The sequence below is a fragment of the Grammomys surdaster genome, unplaced genomic scaffold, assembly GCF_004785775.1.
Source record: "Grammomys surdaster isolate TR1022 unplaced genomic scaffold, NIH_TR_1.0 60, whole genome shotgun sequence".
NCBI classification, from domain to species: Eukaryota; Metazoa; Chordata; class Mammalia; order Rodentia; family Muridae; genus Grammomys; species Grammomys surdaster.
In genome coordinates, this window is record NW_021604562.1 from 3,103,519 (window position 1) to 3,119,709 (window position 16,191).

The 16,191-nt window shown below is 39.7% G+C and overlaps 1 pseudogene; it reads left to right on the forward strand.

Moving 5' to 3' along the window:
• The first annotated feature begins 1,958 nt into the window (after positions 1 to 1,958).
• Positions 1,959 to 14,549, forward strand: LOC114618986 (annotated as a pseudogene).
• Positions 14,550 to 16,191: the final 1,642 nt, after the last annotated feature.

The following is a 16,191-nucleotide window of genomic DNA, read 5'->3' on the forward strand; positions in this document are numbered from 1 at the left end:
GACTGAGAAACATCATCAAGCTCTTCAGAGGCAGAAATTTCTATGGATATCAACATAGTTACAGGTAGCAGCATGGATGAGTGACATCACTGTATTTATGTTGGCAGTTGAGATCATTGATATAAGCATATTGGCCCAAAGGGGCTGTACAAATTACTATTATAATGTTTGTCATTGGCAGCAAAGATCCTGGATATAAGTGTGGTGTCTGTTGATAGCTGTAGCACTGACTTCAGTGTAGATTCAGAGGGTAGAAAGAATTATGGACATACACCTCTTCTCCAGTAGCAGGTGGGTTCAATTCCACCAATAGCTCTTCTGATAGCAGCAAAAATATTGTTTATAACAAGGTCTAAAAAGAGAAAATACATGCATGTATCAGAGATATTACCATAGTTTTAGTGGCAGGTAGGATCTCAGACATTAATATGATCCCTAGTGTAAGCAAGAACACTTAACTCAATATGACCATACCTATCAGTATGGAACTTGTAATTAAGCCTGTTCTCATGCAGCAACACAGATCATTGTCATCAATAGGGTTTTATTAGGAAATAGAAACTATGGATACTGACCACGAATTTCAAAATTGACACCTATGGCCACAGTGAACATAAACATTACCAAGCTCTTCAGAGTCAACACTGACTACGGATACCAATGTGGTTAAAAATGGCACAATAAATGAGTGACATCAATATATTTCTCTTAATAAAAATTGATATCATATTCTGGTCAATAAGGATCATTAAAATCCTAGTTGTTTGTAGCAACAGAGATATTGGACATACCATGGTGTCTTTTGCCAGTAAGTATCAGGAACATCACAGTAGTTTCCCAGGGAAGGTAGTTATAGTAAAGAAAAAGTACATCTATAGTGTCAGGATGGATCACTTACATCAAATTGGTTACCGCTGCTGAGAGTATACTTCTCAACAATAATCTCACAGGAGGCAAAATCATGCATCACTTTCATCAGTACAGGTTCCAATAACAGTTGTAATCACTAATATTAATGTGGTCCAAAGTGGGAGAAAGGATCACTGACAATATGGCTGCCTGTGCCATCTCAACTAGAAATACAATGGTGTCACTTCCCATGATGTATCTATCAGTGAATTCGTGGTCTATAGTAGGGGCTACATACAAGCATAAGATATATCCACCAAATTTCATGTAGCAGTTAAGATATCAGACATCAATCTGTTCACTACTGTCAGCTCAGGACACTTACCTCGATATGACCTCAAGTGTCAGTACACACCTTAGAATTCAGCATGTCCTCAAACAGCAGCACAGATCATACCCCTCACTAAGGTCTCCATCAGGTATAGGAACAATGGACTCTATCATGACTGCTAGTCACAGCATCCAGCACTGTCATCAACATAGCTCAGGTTGCAAGTAGTATCACAGCCACCAAACTCCAGTAGCAGAACACAGCACACTGCACTTACGTCATGATGACAATACACAGCAGTACTAACCATGAATTTCATAATAGACTTTTTTCTGGCTATGGGATCACAGATATTGCAGAGCTCTTCAAAGACAACACTGACTGTGGGTCTCAACATGGTTATCATGGATGAGTAACATCAATATATTTCCCTTGGTTTTTGGGATCTCTGATGCCATCAATATGATCTAAAATGGGGGTAGGGATCACTGCCAACCTGTTTGACTGTGGCAGCAGCAATCTGTGATATATCAGTGCTTTTGTTGCCAAGAGGTACAAAGGACATTGAGATAGTTTCAGAGGGCAGGTATGAGCATGTGCAGAAACCTCCTCTCTAGTGGTAAGATGCATCTTGACATGACACCAAAATGGTTATGGATGGCAAGACAAAGCTCATAAATTCAGCAGAAGTATGGATAAAAGACACCAGTAATGATTCCATTGGCAGTTGGAGACATTCACATCAATTTGGTACCATGAAGCAGGAGGGATCACTAACATGGCTGTTGGAGGAGTGAAATACCATGGAGCCCTAAAGTATCATGATCATACAACAGTGTCTGTTGCCACCCTATATGTGATGTCGTTGATATACTATATCTCAGAACATGTAATGCAACATGAACTGAGGCAGTAGTGTTGACTTAAAACATCACTGTAGACTCTGCTGACCTCACGGCTCCTTGACATTAACAATCTCATCAGAAGCATCATGGACTGTGGGATTAAGCATGGCTACAGGAAGCAATAATCAGTGACATCAGCATGGTTTCTGCAGGCACCTCGAATCAGTGATGGAACATGGCTGCAGCTACAGTGGCTCATTAAAGGCCTTCTCTGTGTTTTCCCATGGCAGGCCCCAAAGACACGAGAAAGTCCACAGTTCCAAAGGGGTTTATTTTCATGGCGGATGGATCTGGATACACCTTCAGTGATATTCAGGGTAGACTTGAGTTAAGTAGGGATGGAGAAGGGGGGAGGGTCTGTGGATGAATGCTTAATTGGCTCCACCCTCTGGCCTTCAGGTATCTCATTAGTATGTAAATCTCTTTAGGGCCTGAGGGCTGTAGTTACACCCTCTGGCCTTCAGGCATCTCATTAGTATTTAAATCTCTTTAGGGCCTGAGGGCTGTAGTCACACCCTCTACTTATGCTCCTTGGGAGGGGCTGCATTGCCCTATGTGACTGAACAGTACAGGTTAATGGAGATCTATGCTGCATGTTAGGAGCCTGGATTCTGTGAGTGCAGGGGAATAGATGCCCATCCCTCACAGGCAATCAACATCTGTTGGGTCTCTGGGCTATTTCCAGCCAGTGCTTCTACCAAAACCAGCCATCCTATCACATTCCCACACATCAGTAGTTGGAGACACTTGTATCACTGTGGCCCCAAGAGGCAGTAGTGATCAGTGCCATGGCTACTAGACACCTGCTGTCTCATGGACACACAAGTTCGGATGGCATTACATATGTAACCTCAAAATATTAGACATATCAAGATAGTTTCAGAGGAGAAGTAGGGTTATGTAGAGAAACCTCTTTCCTAGTGGCAGGATGTTCCTGACATCAGTATGGGTTTGGATGGCATGAAAATTCTCATAAATTGAGCAGAAGCATAGATAACAGACAACAGTAAAGATTATGTTGGCAGTTGGAGACACTCATTAAAGTGATCACAAGAGGCAGCATTGATCACTAACATCATGGCTGCTAGAGATGTAAAATCTCATGAACATACAATGCTGTCTGTTGCCATTATATATGTGACTTCAACATAACATAGAGCATAGAACTCAGCATGAACTGAGGCAACAGTATTGACCTTAAACTTCATGTGAGACTCTGCTGGCCTCAGGATTCCTTGACATTAATAATCTCATCTGAAGCCTCATGGTCTATGGGTTTCAATATAGCTACTAGAAGCATCAGGGATGATTGGCATCATGTTAGTTCCTGCAGGTACCTTGGATTAGCAATATTAACATGGTTCCCAGTGATAGCAGAGATAACTGGCAAGGTTGGCAATGGTTGCATGGATCTTTGTCAATACCATTGTGTCTGTTGCCCCAGGTATATGTCAGTGACAACAAAATAGATTCAGAGGGCAGAAGATATTATGGTTATAAGTCTCTTCTTCAGTGTTAAGATAGATTCTTGACACCACTACCTCTTCTTGTGGTAGTAAGGACCTTATACATTACATGGTCAACGCCACATAATTTGGTGGATGTTGCCAGGTGGTATCAGGGACTAGTTTCAGAAGATAGGTATGACCATGTACAGAAATATCTTCTCTAGTGGAAGAATGCATCGTTATATCAAAATACTTATGGATTTCAGGACACTTAAATTGTTCAGAAGTATGGAATACTGACATCAGTAAAAATTCTTTTAACAGTTGGAGACATTCCTATTATTGTGATCACAAGCAGTATCAGGGTCACTGACATCATGGCTGCTGGAGGCCTAAATTCTCATGGACATACAGTTTTGTCGTTTTCCACTCTATGACTTCAACATAACATATCTCAAAAAAAGCATCTCAACATAACCTGAGTCAGCTCCATTGACCTTGAACTTCACCCTAGATTCTGCTGGTCTCAGGAATGCTTGATATTAACAATGTCTTCAGAAGTAATACCAACTATGGATTTGGCTACTCTCAGCAGCATGGGTGATTAGTACCAACCTAGTTTCTGCAGGCACTTTGGATTAGTGGTACTAGCATGGTTCCCAGGGCACCTGGGATCACTGACAAGGTTACCATTGGCTCCATGGATCTTGGAGAATACCATGATGTCTATTGCCTGGTGTATATCATTGACACCAGCATTGATTCATAGGACAGAAAAAAAATTAGGATCATAGATATCATCTCCAGTGGCAGGATAGATCTCTGACATAACTACCTCTTTTCATGGCAGTCAAGATTTTGTACACTAAATAGATGACAGAAGGCTCTACATACATGCATCATGGACATCCAAAAAAAATTGTGTGGTGTGGGGAAAAATTAGAGGGCCGCAGTGGTAGAGGAAGTCCCAGAAGCTTTCCATGCTGCGGTGCGTCCCACACGCTGGAGGAACATCTAAGGTTCCAGCAGCCTAGAGGCTTTGGTGGTAGCAGGCTACAATGACACAAAGAAGTCCTTGGTTCCAGAAAGGTTTGTTGTCATGGTGGATGGTGGATGGATTTGGATGTACTCTGGTAAAACTCAGGCCAGTCCTGAGTTAAATAGGGAGGGAGAAAGGGGGAGGATTGAAGGAGGATCTGGGGAGGCATGTTTAATTTGCTCCACCCTCTGGCCTTCATTAGTATGTAAATCCCTAGAGCCTAAGGCCTCTAGTCACGCCCTCTACCTGTGTACTTTGAGAGGGGCTGTAATGGCTGGCCTATGTGACTGAACAATGTAATTCTATGGAGACTAGACTGCTTTTCAGGACCCTGGCTTCTGAGGGCATGCCGAACTCCTGCCAGTTCTCACTCAGAGTCTCGGGGTTCTAGACACATGCCCAGCTATGAACCAGAATACCCTTATGCAGTCCCAATGTGTGGCAGGGAGAATCTTAAGCATCAATCTGGTCTTCAGTGTCAGCTTAGAATAATTACCTTAATATGGCCACTGGCATCAGCAGGTACCTTAGAATTTATCAGATTCTCAAGCAGCAACACTAATTGTAGCCACAAATAGCCATAACCAGGGTCTCCATCAGAAATAGAAATAACGGACTCTATCATGATTGCTGCTCATAACACATAGCAGAGACATGAACATAGGTTCTTCTTACAGGTAGGATCACTAGTATCAAAGCATATTTCATGTTCAACATTGGGTGCTGCATGCATGCATTCATGAGGATCATCAACTGAATTTCCTGTGACAGGTAGTATCTCAGACATCAATCTGATCTCAGTGCCAGCTAAGAATACTTACCTCAATATAACCATAGGCATGAGTATGGACCCTGGAATTTATCAGATTCTCAAGCAGCAACACAGATCATAGCCATCACTAATACATCCATCAGAAATAGGAACAAAGGACTCTATCATGGAATCACATGCTGGTGACAACATGTAGCAGATGCCAACATAGCCATAGCTTCAGGATGCAAGTATGATCACAAGCCTCAATGGCATCTCCAGTAACAGCACACATCACTTACTTCATGACAAACTTAGATAGCATTACTGATCATGACATTCACAATAGACTCTTTTGGCTAAAGGATAGCAAACATCAGGGAGTTATTCAAAGACAACACTGACTATTAATATCAACCTTGTTTGCCAGTGCAATCATGGATGAGTGATGACAATACATTTTCCTTCACAGTTGGGATCACAAATGTCTTTAATCAAGTCCAAAGTGGCAGTCAGGATCACTGATGACCTTGCCACCTGTGGCATCATGGATCTAGGATATATCACTGTGTCTGTTGCCAGGAAATATGTGACATATCAAGACTTTTTCAGGGGACAGGTAGGACGATCTACAGAATCCTCTTCTCTAGTGACAGAAACTGATGATATCAATATAGTTTCAGATGGCAGTACACTCACATAAATTGGGCAGAAGCATGGATAGCATACATCAATTCCATTCACAGTTGGAGACACTCATATTAATGTGGTCCCACGAGGCAGCTGGGATTATGGACTTCATAGCTTCAGGAAGCCTGAAGTATCATGGACAGTGAGGAAACAGTATTGACCTTTAACTTCTCTGAAGATTCTCCTGGCCTCAATGATCCATATCATTAACAATTTCTTCAGAATCATTACAGAGTATGATTTTCAACATGGCTACTGGAGGAAGCATGGATGATTGACATCATCATGATATATGCAGACCTTTTGGATTACTGATATTAACATGGTTCCCAGTGGCATGTGTGATCACTGACAACAACACTCCCAAAAGCAATATGGACCATGGTGTCTGTTGACAGGCATATATGAGTGATATCAGCATTGATTCAGAGGGCAGAAGAAATTATGATCATAAATCTCTTCTCTAGTGGTGGGTCAGATTGTTGACATCACTACCTCTTCTGGAGGTAGGAAGGATAATTAGTTGACAGCAGGGGCCATATGCATGCATCACATCAACAGAATTTCCTGTGGCAGATAGGGTCTCAGACATCAATCTGATCTCCAATACCAGCTAAGAATACTTTCTTGATATGATCTCAGACATCAGGATGGCCCTTCAAATGAATCAGACTCAAACAACAACACAGATCATAGCCATAAGTAGGGTCTCCATCAGAAATAGGAATAACAAACTCCATCATGATTTCTGGTCATAGCATACATCACTGACATCAACATAGCTTTTTCTTAAAGGTAGAGTCAAAGGAATCAAAGTTCCTTACATAGTTGTTATCTGGTGCTACATGCATGCATCAAGGACATCAAATGAATGCCCTGTTGCAGGTAAAATCTCAAACATCAATCTGATCTCCAGTGCCAGCTCAGAACATGTACCTCAATATGACTGTGGGCATGAGTATGGATCTTGTAATTCACTATATTCTCAAGGAGCAACACTAATCATAGCCATAACCAGGGTATCCATAATAAATAGAAATAATGGACTCCATCATGATTGCTGGTCACAACATCCAACACTGACATCAACATAGCTTCATCTTGCAGGTAGGATCACAGGTATAAAAGCATATTGCTTGTTCCATATTGGGGCTGCATTCATGCATCAGGAACATCAACCAAATTTCCTGTGACAGGTAGGATCTCAGACATCAATCTGATCTCCAGTGCCTGCTAAAAATACTTACCTCAATATGACCATGGGTATGAATATGGACAGTGAAATTAATTAGATTCTCAAGCAGCAACATGAATCATAGCCATCACCAAGGTCTCCCTCCATGAGCCATAGGAATAATGGACTCCATCATTGTAACGGCCCATTCCTTTATAATGGCCCATTCTGCTACTTTGTAATGGCCCATTCTGCTGCTCCAGTCTGTAGGTCAGGATCTAGCAAGAGTGAGAGAGAGTGGGGACAGAGGTGCGAGAGACACAAAAGATGGATACAAGACAGAGTCTGGTCAAGTCTCTATTGTTGAAAGGAAATCCTGAGTGTTTATACCCTTTACCACGTGACTTGCCCTTGTGGACAAGCTCAACTGAAGGCACTATGTCACGTGCCTTGTAGCCATGGATATCACATGCACCTTGAAACTGGGGGCACTAAACAGTGTAACAAGATGTTTATAAGAGCATGTTCAGCTGTTGTGGGCTGTTGAAAACAAGTCTCTTGTCAGGGTATATGGCTCGAGATGGCTGTAAAGATGATAGCCACTTTCGGCTAAGAATAAGCTCCCAACACACCATGACAGCTGGTCAGAGCATGAAGCACAGATATCAACATAGCTTCTTCTTACAGGTAGTATCACAGGCATCAAAGTACATTGCATGATCGACATCAGGGGCTACATGCATGCATCGGGAATATCAACTGAATTTCCTGTGATAGGTGGGTTCTCAGGCATCAATCTGATCTCCAGGGCCAGATAAGAATACTTACTTCAATATGACTATAAACATGAGCATGGCCATAAAAATTCATTAGATTCTCAAGAAACAACACCAATCATAGCAATCACCAGGATCTACATCAGCAATAGTAATAATGGACTCCATCATGATTTCTGGTCACAGTATACAGTACTGACATCAACATAACTTCTTGATACAGGTAGTATCACAGGTATCAAAGTACATTGCATGTTTTACATCAAGGGCTACATGCATGCACCAGGAACATTAACCAAATTTCTTGTGATCGGTAGGATCTCAGACATCAGTCTGTTCTCTAATATGAGCTAAGAATACTTACCTAAATATGATGGTGTACATAAGGATGGACAATTAAATTCATTAGATTCTCAATAAGCAACACAGATCATACCCATCACCAGAGTCTCTGTCAGCAATAGTAATAATGGACTCCATCTTGATTGCATGTCATAGCATGTAGCACTGACCTCAACAAAGCTTCAGGTTGCTGGTCCGATGAAGGATATCAAAGGCATCTTTAGTAGCAGCACGTTTCACTTACTTCTTATGACCTTAAGCAACCTTACTGACAATGATCTTCATAATAGACTGACTGAGGTATCTCATACATCATGAAGCTCTTCAAAGACAATACTAACTCTGGATCTCAACATGGTTATCAGTGGCAGTATAGATGTGTTGTAAATATGTTTTCTTTGACAGTTTGGATCGCTGATGTCATCAACTATTCCAAAATGGCAGTATGGTTCACTCATGGCCTGTTTGCCAGTGGCAAATTATATATATATATACACATATATATTACCAAGATGTCTATCATATCAGGGACATCAAGATAGTTTCAGAGAGCAGGTAACACTATGTACAGAAACCTCTATTGTCAGGATTCAGTGGGACATCAAAATGGTTACAGCTGGCAGAACACTTCTAATAAATTGGGCAGAATCATGTATAATTGACATCAGTAAAGATTCCATTGCTTATTTGTCCTCAATATCAGCTGGGTCTTGTGACATTAACATACCGCCACTGAGCAGTTTGAATTTTACACAGTGTATTAGTTCTCTGTTGCAAAATAGATCACTGCCCTGAATATAGTCTCAAGAGGCAGTATTCATGGAATTCAACAGGGTCTCTATTGACAACAGGGATCATGGACACTACAAGGTTTCCATTTGCACCAGGGACTATGGACATCAACATGGTTGCTTGGTGGTTGTGAATAATCATCAGTTATTTCAACATACCTTCAGTTTGTCTTTCATGTCATAGACATCCAACTGGACCACAGTAGCAGCACATAACACTTACTTCAACATTGCCTTAAGCAGCAAGATGGAGCAAGGGTTTCATCACGGTCTCTTGTTGCAACATCAGCAAGGTCTCGTAGTGTGACATGGATCAGGATCATTAACAAGATTTCTGTAGAGCACATTGAATATTGATTGTCAACATGATTACTGAAGGCAGCAGGAATCATGAAAGTATTTCATATAATTAAACACAAGTATATTTTGTTATTGTTACCACTGACTGACAACTGATACTTTTTAAAGGATAAAATGTATTATAAACACACAATATATAACTTTTTAATATCACATACATAATGTTAATTCAATCATTTGTAAACTTTTCCTGACACCCAAACCTCTAGATTTTCAAGTAATCTCTCCAACTTAAGTGATACATTCAGGTATTTCTTTTCTACCTTTTTGTAAATCTTCACAATCCACATATGTTTATATCATCTTTGATTCCTTGAGATGACCATAATTGGGACTTCATCCTTGGGGTTAATTTCTGCATTACTCAGAGTTTCCAATGACTCCTGAGTGTACACTCTATAGGCTCTATGTACATATAAGTATAACAAAATAGAATACCAACAAATTTCAATGTATACTCTTTGAACTCCATATTCATTAATGGCAATACTTATAAAATTATATTTGCTTTTCAACTTCATCTTAAAGATAGCTGTCCATAATTACTTAAAATTGATAGTGAGGCCCCTTACAAAATGAAATCTTAAAAAGAGAAATTGTGTGAGGATATGGCAGTGTGGGTCCCTGTTGTGGAGGGCTTCCTATGAAGATCTCTGGCCCAGACAGGTGTGGGGACCCAGGCCAAAGGGACAGAGTGTGAACAGGGAGGGAGAATTGCCTCCACTGCCTCCGCTGCTGCCTCTGCCCACGTCTCCGCTGTTGCTACCCAGTTGTTCCCAGATGTTGTACCTGTGTCTCTGTGCTGAGCCAGTCTGGGCTGGAACAGTGAGAAGTTGACTAGCTAGCAAGGAGGGGAGGGTCCTGAAGGTGCTTCTGGAAAGCAGATCTCTTCCCAAGTGTTACAGCTTTTTCTTTTGTGACAGAAACTCTTGGACAATGGGATGATTCTTGTACACCTTTACTTCTCTAAAATAGAGCTCTTACATACAGTTTTGGGGTGGGTTAGATTCTGGCAGCAGATAACCCCTATTGGCTTGGTCTGAGAGCTTGGCCATACCTCATCTACATGTGGAAGAGCCTGAGGGACTGTTCCTATGTGACTGATAGCCATATACCTCTCTGTGGGAGGGGACGTGGAGGGCTGAAGCTAAGTGAAAGGAACCAGGGGCCAAGGAACAAGGCCGAACACCTACCTTCCCATTAGGGTCTGAGGTTCAAGGCCTGTGCTTGACCAGGTGCCCAGCTACCTCTCATACATAGCCCACAGCCTCACATGGCAGTCTATGTTAAGGCAACTAATTACCCACTAACCTTAATAACTGAGAGTAAAGCAAAAGTGCTTGCCTATGTATAGCCTACATAGCACTGGAAACCACTAAATCTCACTAGGTTACAAGGAACTTTATCCACACTTTTTATTGCTCTTTATCTGTTTTTCAATTTATAAATTGAAAAATAATAACATACTAAATATGTAAAGAAATTTTTTTAATTTTCTAAGTTTTCTATCCTTATATGTTAAAAAACAGATATTTCTAGATGTTGATATAAATAGAAATAAAATATTAATTTGAAATTTCTGTTTATTGTGTATTTTGTTTTTAATTTTATTACTTTGAGACGTGCTAAAAAGTATATCACTAGTTGAATATAGAAGCTAAATTTTCTTTTCCTTAAGTAATCTATTAAATATTTCTGCTTGTGTTCCACTTTATTTTCTTACCTATTCCCACACTCATATATAGCCATTCCTCATGCTTTACAATTAATACTTTTCTTTTATTTTCCTTTCCTTTTTGTTTCATATGATCTTATAATCTTTTGTTTTAAGTTCATTTCAGGCAGTGTTTCAGTTTCCTGCTGTTTATCATTTTTCAAATGCTATACTACACTGCATCAAAATGTTTGCCTTTACTTTAAGTATTTAAGTGTATATTAAGAAAATGCTAGAAAAGAAGGTGAAAGGTGAGAGTTTGTGTTGTAGTGAAAGATCAAATATTCAGAGTGTACTGACAATAAGCTACAATGAGAAATGACCACATTTCGTCCAACATCTTTCTCTTTATCGGTGAATTTCAGTACAGATTTGAAGAATTATTAATGTAACTCTGGCAAAAATGAAAGTTTTACCTATAAAATATTTTTTTTAACTCTATGTCTGTGAAAATGCATATCACAATGAAAAATGTAAATCAAGGATGTTTTATGTTTAATAACAGAAATATGTCAGAAGACAAGTAACCTTATCAACATTTGGAAGAGTACTTGTATGAAAGAATACTTGTATTCTTTATAGTTCAATCTTTTAAACATTATCATTTCATTACATTTTGGTTAGTATGATAAATATTTAACATCATACTTATTTTAATTCTCAATAAGATATTTTAAACAAAGTAACAGTTATAAAAATGAGAGTGGCTGAAAGGTAACTTTATGAAGTGATCAGACTCATCTGCAGATTTCTAGTTCTTTGATTTTTTTGAAAATCATGGAAATGTGTTATTCTTATATTTTCTGTAAAACAGAAGTATCCCTATCACAGAGAATTGTTCTGAAAATTAGTTATAATGTAAACACTAATAAGGCATGTTCCATAATACCTAATATGGTGGTTAGTACTAATTAATTAATAGAAACACAGGGAGCAAGGAACTGAGCACACCTATGATAAGTAAAGAAGAAATTAAGAATAATCTCAGTCTAAATTAAGAATAATCTCAGACATTGTCTGTGGAGGAATAACTTGACTATATTACTTAAGACAGGAAAGCCCATCTGAATTTTGTTGAGAACCATTGCCTGAACTACATAAAGTGGAGACAGCAAGCTGAAAATGTATTAATGCATTGCTCTCTGCTTTTGACTCTGTGTTTAATGTCATGAATTTTCTCAACCTCCCACTGTTGTGATTTCCCTGTCATAAAAACAGTAACCTGAAGTTGGGAGCCAAATAAAACTTTTCTCTCTCAAAAACACAAAAGTAGCTTTTGTCAAACTATTTTATTGCAGTAATACGGAAAGAAACTATAACATCTAGCTCCACTTAGGCAAATTAAAAGGATTTTTGATTTAGGTATGCTGAATATCATAACTCCTAGTTATATACCCAAACACTCAGCATTCTTTGGTAAATATTTCTCAATAGTATTCATTGTTGCTATAGTCACAATAACTAGGAAGTAGAACATAAATGTCGTAATTGATGATTGGATGTGTTGTCCATATATAGTATGGAGTAGTATTCATCTGTCAAAAAGTGAAGTCAGGAAATTTGCAGATATATGAAGAAAATTTTTAAAAATGGTACGGAGTGTGTTAATCTAGACACTAAAACAGAAATGTTGAACAGCTGTGGTAAGTCTGGACAGTGGCAGCCATGGGACTTGAGCCCTGTCTGAGCCCCGTCTAAGGATCCTCTAGAGCTTCTACTAATAACGGAGTTAACTGGCCATGATTGAGAATTTTGAGGACTTCTTGACTTTGTCATTTACTTTGCTTGGGTAGGAACGTTGTACCAATCGCTTAGCATGTATCGCTCAAGAGAGAATTGACTAGATTTTACAGCCTCTCTTCACTTACAAAAGCCAAGATTCAGTGACAGAAGACACATTTCTTAACTGGCTTGCTCTGAGAACGGATGCCTGAACCACCTCAGCCATGGCCAGTAGTCACCTTCAGTGTCACCTTCCCCGTGTAGCTCTGAAAGTCTTTCTACAGATAGGAACTCCACCCATAATATATGCATGGTATCTGACTTTTTCTACCCAAACATGGGAGGTGTGGAAAGCCAGATTTACCAGCTCTCTCAGTGCCTCATTGAGAGGGGCCACAAGGTCATAACTGTCACCCATGCTTATGGAAATTGAAAGGGCATCCGTTACATCACCAATGGCCTCAAAGTTTACTATTTGCCTTTGAGAGTCATGTATAACCAATCTACAGCCACAACTTTCTTTCACAGTGTGCCATTGCTCAGGTACGTATTCATTTGGGAGAGAATTACAATAATCCATTCTCACAGTTCTTTCTCTGCCATGGACCATGATGCTTTCTTCCACGCCAAGACAATGGGGCTTCAGACAGTCTTCACAGACCATTCCCTTTTTGGATTTGCTGATGTCAGCTCAGTGCCTACAAACAAGCTTCTAATTGTGTCTCTTTGTGACATAACCCACATCATTTGTGTCTCTTACATTAGTAAGGAGAACACTGTACTCAGAGTAGCACTGAATCCTGAAATAGTGTCCATTGTTCCTAACACTGTAGATTCTACTGACCACTCCAGAACCATTTAGGAGGCATGATAGTGCAAAAACTGTTGTTGTCAGCATACCTGTTTACAGAAAAGGGACTGATTTGCTTAGTGGTATAATGCCTGAACTCTGTCAGAAATACCAAGAATTACATTTCCTAATTGGAGGAGAGGGACCAAAGAGAATCATTTTGGAAGAAGTACAGGAAAGATACCAACTACATGGCAGGGTGCAACTTTTGGGAGCTTTAGAACACAAGGATGTTAGAAATGTCTTAGTTCAAGGACATATTTTTCTTAACACCTCTCTCACTGAAGCATTCTGCAAGGCAAAAGTGGAAGCTGCAAGTTGTGGTTTGCAGGTCGTCAGCATGAAGGTTGGCGGGATTCCCGAAGTCCTTCCAGAAAGTCTTATTATTTTATGTGAGACTTCAGTAAAATCTTTGTGTGAAGATCTGGAAAAAGCCATTTCCCAAGTGAAGTCGGGGATATTGCCAGCTCCGGAAAAATATTCACAATGTAGTGAAGACTTTCTACATGTGGCAGAACGTGGTAGAGAGAACTGAAAAAGTGTATGAGCGTGTGTCTAAGGAAACTGTGTTGCCAATCCACAAAAGATTGGACAGGCTCATCTCTCATTGTGGCCCAGAGACAAGCTACATTTTTTGCTTTCCTGGCTGTGCTCAGCTATCTCTTTCTCCTTTTCCTGCAGTGGATGAGTCCAGACCCCATCATTGATTTTGCAATAGATGCTACTGGGCCAAAGAGAGCCTGAACTTATCAATGGCCTCGTGATAAGAAAAGAGATGAGAATGATAAGGTATCCAAAAGCAGGTAAAAGCAAGCCCAAGTTAACAAGTTCTATTAGATACTTGCAGTATTCTTGTTAGCATTTGAAAACAATTTTGCTCATTTGTTTTTGGGGTTTTACAGTTGGTTTTGTAAATTATGCTACCTCCATATCATTCACATTTGTTTTTGAAAAAACATAAAGACTTATGCAATTCCTGAGTGTGGGAACTCCTTGAACTTCTTTAAAGTTGAGGGGATAATGGTTTAGCCACTCAGATAGGACATTTTTCAGATTACTGAGATCCCTCTAGCAGAGATGTTTTAACATTACATTTTGGGAGCCTTGGGTGCTGAAAGGCCAATTTTTTCTGGATCTTTTTTGGCCAGTTTTTAATGTTACACCATTGACTCATATTTACCAGATGTTTACAAGCTTTCTTTAGGGAGGTACAACAGTTATGGGAACTGTTTGAAGTCAAGATCATATATCCTTTACTGGACATGGAAGTCATCTTCCTAGACACTTACTGGGTCCAATCAAGGGATACATGTAGTCTGATTTCTTGAACAAGACCATCTATTGGTTGCCAGTATGTTTGAACACCTGCTATGTATAAAAGTTGACCTAGTTGGTTCCTGAGACTAAGGACTAGTTAACAAGAAGTGGTAAAACAGCCAACATGCCAAAATACTCAAGCTACTGAATGACAGGAAATCATCGATGGTATACACCAAGTATCTCTCTGAACCTGTTTTATGTATATACATTATCTTAGGAAGAGCCGTTGTCTTTCTCTCTTCCTCTCCCACTCCCTCTCCCCTTCTCTTTCCCCTCCCCTCGTGTCTATGTGTGTGTGTGTGTGTGTGTGTGTGTGTTAAGAGTTCTTGTCCTTGTAAAGAGATTTTGCCTTTTACATTCTATGGATTGACCGATACCACTATTGATGCTCCTGCTGGCCAATCTTCTGCTTCTGTAGTACACTGTTTAGCCCCCACATAAATGCCTTTATGGTTTCTAAGCAGAGCAGAAGAGGTGTGCCATCTCAAAACCAGCTGCTATTCCTGTCCTCTATGGAAATCCCTTCCTGTCACTATGGTCTAGCTGATCTCTGATAAGTATTGCCAGTATATAGAAAGGCTTTTCTCCAGAATGGTTTATTTATAGCATATTAATTCTGAAAACTATCAGAGCTTGCAGGCTTTTTGTAGGTGGAATTTCTCAATCATAATTACTGTTATGCACAGCCATGGGTTTTTTAATCCCAAATTATATGTGATATGTATTATTAATCCTTCGAACTCTTTTGCATGGGTTTGTTTGGGAAGGGACTAAAGTAAAAGCAGCGAGGCCCTTGTGGGTGTTCGATTCTCTCAGTATTGTGATTCTGTACAGGATTTTCTAATGATGATATTTGCAAAATTTTGAAGAGTATCTTAACATGCCTATTACTTGGTTGCCACTGATAAAAAAGAGATATATTTGTGTTTGGTTTCTATGGAAACACAAATGTAGAGAGTAATTTTTAAAATAGAGAAATTAGGGCTTCTTTTATTGGAGAAAAATGACCATGTCCAAACCTTTCAGTCTTATTTGAATCTTTATGCGCTGAGACAGGTGTACAGATAACAGTGCCAATATCCACGGTAGACTGAGGTATGTGTAACACTTTGTTGTATTATTCTACACT